Source organism: Anser brachyrhynchus (genome assembly GCF_964034855.1).
Source record: "Anser brachyrhynchus genome assembly, chromosome: 2".
NCBI classification, from domain to species: Eukaryota; Metazoa; Chordata; class Aves; order Anseriformes; family Anatidae; genus Anser; species Anser brachyrhynchus.
Window position 1 is genome coordinate 84,109,791 of NC_137695.1, and position 9,491 is coordinate 84,119,281.

The 9,491-nt window shown below is 35.9% G+C and overlaps 1 long non-coding RNA gene across 2 annotated transcripts; it reads left to right on the forward strand.

The window, feature by feature from the left end:
• The first annotated feature begins 6,146 nt into the window (after positions 1-6,146).
• On the forward strand, positions 6,147-9,126 carry LOC308190320. Of its 2 annotated transcripts, none has more exons than XR_013947073.1 (4): positions 6,147-6,199; positions 7,488-7,511; positions 8,382-8,573; positions 8,669-9,126. It is a non-coding gene; the product is annotated as an uncharacterized lncRNA (long non-coding RNA). The 2 variants fall into 2 exon arrangements; XR_013947074.1 differs by having other exon boundaries at positions 6,162-6,199; positions 7,394-7,511.
• Positions 9,127-9,491: the final 365 nt, after the last annotated feature.

The following is a 9,491-nucleotide window of genomic DNA, read 5'->3' on the forward strand; positions in this document are numbered from 1 at the left end:
GAATCCTTTTTAGTACAACGTACTTCCAGATACTTACTGTGAGTCAGGTTCCAAAGAAATGTTGAGAGAGCCATTTCAAAGAATGTCTTTTGTATTTCTATTCTGACAATTTATCAGTATTTCATATTTTCCTTTTTCCTTTGTTAATCTATTTTACATTAAATATGGGATGTATATAGACAACCCCCTTAAGTTTTTCTACTTGCTTACAAACTGAGAAAGTGAAATGTCACTGCTTTGTCAAATATAGTTGAGTGAAAATATAGGTCAGGAGCTGTTTTCGGATAGGGGGATAGTGGGAGCAAAGACTAGCAAGATATATATTTCCAAGACATGGGGGGGCAGAATAAGGAATGAACTTGCTATTAAAATTATAGAAGCCTCATTCAAAATGCTTACATTAACAATTTATTTCAATTCAGCGTGCTTGGGGGTCCTTTACTATCTTCTTTTTATAGCTGAGGAAATGTTCACAAAGCTTTACAGAACCAAGTTTTGAAATTTGTACATGTAAGTATGGAATCTTAAACATGTGGCTTGACAGAAAGAGCTTGTAAAGTTCTTAATGATCTTTTCTTGTAACAGTAAAACACTAATTTGGGATTTTTTTCCTGTGCATCATTTCAAAAAACCAAGACTGAAGGGGGGAGAGGGGGGAAGGAGGGGAGGGAAACAAGAAATCTTGATCTGACTGTTTTCTTCATGTACTAAATTGTAAACTCTTGAAGTGCAATTGTCAACCTTTATCTCAAAGCACAGTTAAATTTCATCCATCTCATTAGCACATAGTAAGGGCTTAAGCAAGTGGTGCAGAACGGATACCTTGTATACTCTGCCTAGGTGAATCTGCTGATGCTGACCAATTTTTTTTTTCCATATAGTATTAACATAATTTATTAAACATTCTTAAACTGGTTTGTATTAAGTAAATTTTAACTAGCTTCTGTACTGATTCCAAGTGAAAATAATAATAAAATGAAAATCAGAAAGTTGTCTAAGTTGTGCTAAATTACCGGAGTTTTTCTGGGATAGTAATTCAACAGAGCTGAGATTTTTAGTCTATACAGGTATATAGGTGCCCTGTATTTTAGAAACACTAAAAATTAACTTTCACCATGTAACTAGAATTCTAAAAGAATTCCTCTCAGTGTTATTTCTTTCAGTTAGAAAGTCTCTAAATACTGCCTTGTGAAGAGGTCTGTTTTTGTGAATAGACACAGCCAAATGGAACAAAAATGAATTAATGTATTTCAAGTTAGATGATGAAATTAACAGTAGCTGATGAAGTAACTAAAGCACTAATAAGTTCAGTGAATTTGCCCCAATTAACATCTTTCAAACTGACCCCCAAATTGACACAAATTACTACAATAAAGTTATTTGCTGAAGATCCCAATGTAAGAGAGTCAAAGTTGGTCATGTTGTATTTGGAGATACCCGGGCGCTGCTGGAATTTCCTAATGACCAATAATAAAATTCTAACTACATTTTTTTCTCTGATGATAAGCTGCAATGTCATTTTGAAAGGCCATCTTGAATATCTGCATCCTGGTGCTCAGCTGTGATTTAATATAAAGCCGTGTTTTGTTGTGAATCATAGAAACAGCAGGCATGATTTTGTCAGGAGATGACAAAGCTTTTCATTGTGAAGTTTTTGGTTTAAATGTTAATTCCTGTAGGTATTCCTCTCTGTGTAGCAAGTCCCATGCTGATTCCCATTAATCCATAGCTTACAGAAGCATAACAAAGTTGAAAGATGCTTTCAAGATCTTTTAATGTATAAGGTAGTCTGTCTAAGGTACTCTTGAGTACAGTTGGAGTAAAAACAGTTGAGGTTCTTCAGGTTTGAGGCTGTGTATTTGAAAGATATACAATTCTGTAGCATGTTTTTGTCATGAGCATAAGCACATCCCTGAATAAGTAAAACCAGCATAGAAAAATAAGTTTATTTTCAGCGAGTGTGTATTATCTTTGGTGTGGCATGAAACAACATTGTTCTGGGAAATGAAACAGCATGCATGAAAAATCTAAAGGATGAAGAGATAATCAATTGGACCAAGTTCAGGACTACAAGGAAAGTAACCGCAAGCTAAACTGAAGTCCATGAATATACATGCAAAGACGTGCTGTGATGAGCCACGTTCCCAGTCCTTCTCCCAACATACTCAGAGAAGACAAGCAAGTAGGAGAGCAGAAACTGGCAGAGCATTTATTTTTTCCTTTGTTGTGCCTCTGAAAGCCATATCAGACAGAATTCCCCCTTTACTCTTAGGGCTGGATAAAAACGGGAGGCATTAGGCTGTCTTCCTTGGACTGAGCAATTAGAAAACAGAATGGAAAAGTAACACACTCTGTGGGTGACTGCAGATATAGCTCAGAGTTTGCCTCTACATTAATGACATTTTTGCTCCACCTACTGGTAGGAAGATTTGGAACCTTATTTGGAACCTTGCTGTCGGGCACTTGCATCTTTTTCTGTAGCCAGTCCTCTTGTTCCAATTACGAGATGAAATTTCCCTTTGCAGAAAGAGAGAAAAAAGTAAAATAAAATGTTGGTACCTGTTTCTAAAATTTGGAAGTGAGAGGACAGTTATAATTTTAAAGGGGAATGAATCATCATGGTTCAAAATGTAAAAACAGAGAACTGTTTCTTGTGTTGAGGGAGGCTGATGCTGATTATTTATTTATTTATTTATTTACTGTTTTTTTTTGGGATGGAGGAACAAACAAACAAAACAAGGGGAAAAAAACACAAACAAAAACATTCTACAGATTTATGCTTTCAGTTTTAGCAATTATTGATTATTGTCTAAACACAAAAGGGTTTGTCATTGTCTCATCTTCCTTTCCAACCTTATGACATAAGATAGTTGACAGTCATTCTCAAAAGCTAGTTTGATATCAGTGAGCAAATCTTAGTTCTGATGGTTCATTTTGCCACATTTCTTGATTGCTGGGAACTGTCAAGTAAAATGGGACTTGTGAGTATATTTGCACAGCTATTTGATTGGTTATGTTTGGTTTTAAGCCAGGAGGTTCTCAAAGGTTTACTCTGCTGTTTCTGAAGTTGTCAGCTCACTGCCTTTGTCTTGTTAGAATGACAGCCAAACACTGATTTGTTAGATGTGTTGTTTCATTCTTGCTCACTGGACTGAAGTCAATGAATAAGTTTCTTTTAGAATTACTGATTCAACAGCTGTAGCTTTCTCTTCTGAGAAGGCTAAGGTCTTCGTGAGGACACTGTGCAGTAATATCATGACAAATCTTTTACAAGGTTTATTTAGTGAGGTTCATATCTCTATATTGATCAGACAGCAGTTTTTAAAATTGGAAAAAAATCGTGAGTCCTCTTGTAGGTGAAGTTTCATTGACGTTATGTAGATATTTCTAGTTCTTCTAAGTACAGTGTTTTCTCTGAATTGGCTAGGGTATTTCAATTCACATTAAAATGAAAAAAATAGGCCCTTTAATCTCACACAGAATCACAGAACAGGTAAGGTATGTAGGGATGTCCAGAGGTCATCTAGACCAATATTCTTGCTGAAGTTGGGTTAACTAAAGCATGTAGCTCAGGGCTATATCCAGTTGAGCTTTGAATATCACCAAAGATGGAGTTTCCACAACATCTCTGGGCAACTTGTTCCAGTGTTTAATCTCTTTCACAATAAAGCAGTATTTTGCACACATAAATTTGAAGCCACGAGCTGTGTTGGTACTTCGCCATATGTGTATCATAGTGAGGTATGAAGTGAAGTGCTTCTCTATCCTATGCAAGACTGGGTCATTATGATTAGACCATAAAGGAGAAATAGGCTATTAACCATAAGGAGAAATAGGCTGCCTAGCACAGGACTGGAGATAGAATTCATGTCCCTGAGTCTACAAATGGGATCAGAAAACCCATGTCATGCTTTTGTCCCTCTCTTATTTAGTGAAGAAACACTCCTAAATATAGGTACCTATTTCTTTTATTGTGTAGACTGCCTTAGTCTTCTGTTCACTGTTCCACAGTGAATTTTTGAACTATTCAGAAGCTAAACAAAGAATCAGCCAACCTGCTATTCTCTAGATACAATAAAGAAGAAAAGGATAAGTGTATTTCAATTCTTTAATAGGTACCAACTCTTAAGTATAATCAAGTCTCTAGAAATGCCTTCCTGCAGCCTGAAGTTGTGTAAATTCCAGAAAACACATGGATTTCAGATGCTGCTGGAAAAAAATCCTGTTTTAGTTCTTGAAAACTATAAACTGACTAACACTGTCTGCTTTTGGCTCCTGTTGTATAACGTCTTTTAAGATATATAGTGCATGTATCTAAGAACTAGGCGCTATGTCCTTTCAGGAAAGACTATGAGATAGAATGAATAATTATGTAAATGCCAACTCTGAGGCAACCAGAGAATTTGTAGGTTATTCACCAGAGAATTTGTAGCTTTCTGCATCAACTGTTCATTCTATTAAGTAGCTATGTTATATCTGAGCTTATTCTGATTTGCAGTTGCAGTATCAGCCACTTTGTGTGACAAGTCTAGAGCAGGAAACACATATATTACACATACACACCCATACATATACACACAGTAAACAAAAACACACTCTGCATTTTAATGTTCTAATATGCTAATCCCAGTTTTATAGTAGTAAGTAATTGCCGGATTGCAAAAGGAAAATGTGATTAATGGTAAAACAACAAGCGGTGCTTTCTCTTTCAAAAGGAGAAGAAAGATTTGCTGATGCTTAAGTAGTGGTATTGATCAGTTTCAACTGGGAGAAAGAATGCTGCAGAACTCTTTCTCTCTCTGTTCTTTCTTTGGTCTTCTTATTGTAGGAGTTGTGATGTTCTTATGTCTTCTAATCTGTTGTGGCTCTAATTCTTCTAAAGCAGGTTTGAATCTCAAATGATAAGCAGAATTTACTTCCAGTTCTGTTCATACTTTTTGTTCTGGTGCTGGGCTTAGTACCAGCATGTCCATCATCTATGTTTAGAACAAGAAAGAAATAAAAATATTTTAATGCAGATTAAAGAGTTCTGCTGGGGATGGACACCATTGTCCTCATGGAAGAACTATTCCTGTTTCTGATTATGTCTTTTGTGTTTTCACTGTATAAGGATGTTTATGCATGTGGGATACATGTTCATTCATGTTCATTGCTCATTTCCTATTGCCCTAAAACAGTTCATCCCAGCTCTCAAGGTTGCATTTCTGTAATAATAACTTTTTTTTTTTTTTTAATGGCTGATGTTTATACCCTTGATGTCTCTGATATCATCTGTACTTCTATTCTCAAACCTTATCAACCATCTTGTTCTTGTACTCTTGGAGGCCACTACAAACACTGTCACTGTGACAATACCTATCAGGTCTACCCATACTTAGAGAAGCAAAGGCTTATAAGAAACAGACAGCTGTCTTTTTTTTTTTTTTTTTTTCCCAGAATGAGCACCTGTTATGATATCAGGTTTTTAGCTGCACAAATTGAAATATTCTCATAGAAACATCAACCTTTTCAGAATGCCAGAACCTTAACTTTGCAATTAAGACGATTTGAACTGACAAGAATATCACTGGTATTAGTAGACCTCAGGAGATTCTATGAAAGTGATAAAAAGCACAGTAAGTAGCTTTCTATTCTTTTAACTGTTATGAAAGCACTGAAATAAATCTTTAATGTGTGTCTAATCCCTGTTATACCTGTTCCATTAAGATGATGTAACTTTTTTAGTAGAGAGACCCACCTAACTATGAAAACATGCTTCACTGAAATAACTTGGGTATTCTTAAAGCTACTTGGCTATTTTTTTTTTTTTTTCCTTTTTTCTTTTGATAAGGAAAATGGATCATTTAGATAACTGTCCTGGTTCCAGTTAGGACAGAGTTAATTTTTCCTCATAGTAGCTGGTAGGGTGCTATGTTTTGGATTAGGATGAGAAAAGCGCTGATAACATGCTGATGTTTTAATTGTTGCAGAGCAGTGTTTACACCAGGCCAAGGACTTTTCAGCTTCTCGCTCTGTCCTGCCAGCGAGCAGGCTAGGGGTGCAGCAGGAGCTGGGAGGGGACAGACCCAGGACAGCTGACCCAAACTGGCCAAAGGGGTATTCCATACCATCTGACGTCATGCTAAACAATATATAGGGGTGGCTGGCCGGGGTGGGGGGCCGGCTGCTCGGGGATAGGCTGGGCATCGGTCAGCGGGTGGTGAGCAATTGCATTGTGCATCACTTGTTTCTTACACATTATTATTATTAATACTATTATCATTATCACTATTATTATTATTGTTATTATTATATTCCTGTCTTAATAAACTGTCTTTATCTCAACTCACAGGCTTCACTTTCCCGTTTCTCTCCCCCATCCCAGAGAGGGATGGGGGAGGGTGAGCAAACGGCTGTGTGGTGTTTAGCTGCCAGACAGGTTAAACCACAACAATAACTAACTACATTATGTATTTGAAAATAAAACAGGCATCTAAAAATAATTAAAGGCTTGCTTGGCTTTGACAAATTGGTGTTATTTGATGTCAGGTGAAAAAAAATTTCAGGAAAATAACAGATTTCTTCTACCAAGAGTTTTAACAAGATAACATCAAAAATGCCAAGACTGAATATCTATGGCTGGTATTAGATAGGAGAGCAATATTGATGTTGTAATGCATTTAGTTAACATTTTGGTTTTCTGAACACTGATCAAGATAAAACAACATGACATTTTAAAATCTAAGAACAGCAGTACTTAAGGAAATGGAAAAATTAGGGCTCCAAAAAATAAAAGACAATACAAAAGAGCAAAGCAGGGGTCAAGACAGAAACTTGATTAAAAAAAAAAAAAAAAGTTAAAGCTGGTAATGCAAGACTAGAAGGTAGAAGAGAATTTATACATAAAGATGTAGAAATATTAAACTCTTCTGGCATGGCTAGAGGTAGAGTGCGTGTGTGTGGGAGTGTGGATCCAGATATGCAGTGAAGGAAGTCAGTACTTCTACAGGATATTTAATGTTAAGAATTGTATAGTAAATATGAAATTCTTTAACCCTAGTGCCCTTATAATGTAATTATATTCCATGTTCCAGTGGAATGCTACCCAACATAAAAAATGTGTTTTTTAAAGGCTGTATTTATTGAAATGAATTCTTATAAGAATTATATAATAAACCTACAACCTTATAAGAGTTACAAATGTCATGGTTAAGAATATTTTAAATAAACAGAATTCTTTCTATCAGTTGCCAAGACCTGTAATAATTTCAAAAATTACTGAAAAATATCCTGCTCAGAACTGATACTTCTGATTCTTAGAGAATAAAGCTATTCTATCTTTTATTCCTACCTGAAAAAAAAAAGAAAAAAAAGAAAAAAAAAAGCCTTAATATCTTTGTTTTCTTCATTTTAGGAGTAGAAATGCATCTTTAGCCTTGATATTTGTTCTTCTCTTCAAAGATAAACAGCTAATTTTCTGTTTCCTGTTTTCTTCTTGGTATTACTAGGTACTGCTCAAAAGGTCTTCCAAGGTAAACAATATGTGCACAATGAATTGCCTTATATTAGTCTTGGTCACTTTACCCTGATGTAAAATCCCACTGAACTTAAAGAAACAGTATGAGAGCAATTGTGTAAGTAGGACTGGCAGGAAGAAGTAATGCATCTTATTCAAACTGTACCCATTTGGGTAAGAATTTTATCTTTTCAAGTAACTTTCAGGGAGAAGGGAGGCAAGTTCAAACCTTATGAAGTAGCATGTATTAATCTTCTCCAGTTAAAAACCATTATGTTTTGATTGGCATATACCTTGGAGCTTACAACTTTTTTTTTCTTTTTTTTCTTTTCTTTTTTCTTTTTTTTTTTTTTTTTCCTGCAGATGCTCTATTAAAAACCAATTAACTTTCAGTATAGTCAGGTATTTAGCTTATCAGTTATGCAGTGAAAAATGTTGGGGGTGATAGCAATGACAAACAGGCTTACCAACTAATAAACTAATTAATTTGAAATTCTTTCATGTTTAATAAAAATTATGCATAATATCAGCTATTTAAGGCCTGGTGATAAATATACCTGTGGAAAAGCCTTTGGGAAGGTTTAGCCTGAAATATGTTCAGAAGGCAGTTGAAAGATACAAGGATGCTATGATACAAAATATTTTGGCCTCCTGCTTCTTATTTAACCTTCTTTGGAGGTTAATAGAAAAATCTAGGAAGAGAAAATGATTTAATTTAGGGTTCATTAATAAACAACCTTTTCAATGATGTCAGAAAAACTGGCATTACAGAAGAGACCTGCACCTGTAACTGGGGAGTATTTAATTTCCTGGTAATTCCAGAGTAGATTAATACTTGTCTGTATTTATTTAAAAACATGATAGACTTTTACCTGTTGCTTCCTAGGCAGCCAACTTTTGGGCATAACTGGCTAACTAGCAGGAGGTGCAGGGTGTCTTCTGCAGGAAGAGGTCAAGAACTAATAATCACAGCCAGGTCCAGATGAGTTGGAAACAGACGGAAACAGCCCACTGCAGACCAAAACTTCAACCAGTCTAAGGACCATGTGGCACCACTTCTCAGACATCAGTGAGAAAGGTCTGTAGCTGCAGGATGTAGGAACCTTCACAGGAAATATGCAAGGAGATGTGAATTATTATTATTATTTTTATTTTTATTTTTATTTTTTTCAGAAACCAAAGGAAGAAGCGCAGGAGATAGTGGAAGGAGATATTGCTGGGAATAGAGCTGGAGATGTGCTCTTGGAAGACATGTAGTACTACAAGAGATCTGAGGGACTGTGGAGCCATAATACCCCTGTGGCCTTGCAGACTAAGGCAGAGCTGACTGCTGAAACTGTGGGAATGGAGACTTCCTAGGGGAAAGAAAGGTGTTGAACTGAAGTTGAGGCTGGAGACAAAAGCTGTTACCTTAGGTGACTGTAAGTTGTATGTCTATTTTTCCTCAGTGCCCAATTCAGTAATTAAAAGATTATGTTAACTGGCAATAAATCAAATAAAGTGAAATTCCCCAAGTCAAGGATGTTTTGTCCAGGACAGTAATGGAAGTGGAATTGTAACCTATATATATTAAGTTCACTATCTTCTTTTGCATGTTGACTAAGCCATATTAAATTTGCAAAACATCTTTACATATATTTCTTCATTGTGGTATTCTCTAAACTGTTTGGACTGACGATGGTTTCTGGAAGTACTTTTTCTTTTTGTCTCTGGTTCGTAAAATGACCATGTAAGAATTTATAGAAGATATATGTATACAAATAGGTATGGTTAGTGGAACATTTGAACATGCTTTGCTGAACTTGAGTGTCTTTCACAGTCTAAAGACCAGAAATATAGCCTGTGTGCCTTGACTGCCTAAGTTCACTGGGAACACAATGCTTGGACAGGCAAATGCAAGTCAGGCAACTGAAGCAGAAAATATTATCCTGAGCTGTCAATCCAGCCTGTCTTTAGGTTTCCTCTTTCAGAGGCTGAATGGATAGCTAACCGCCGT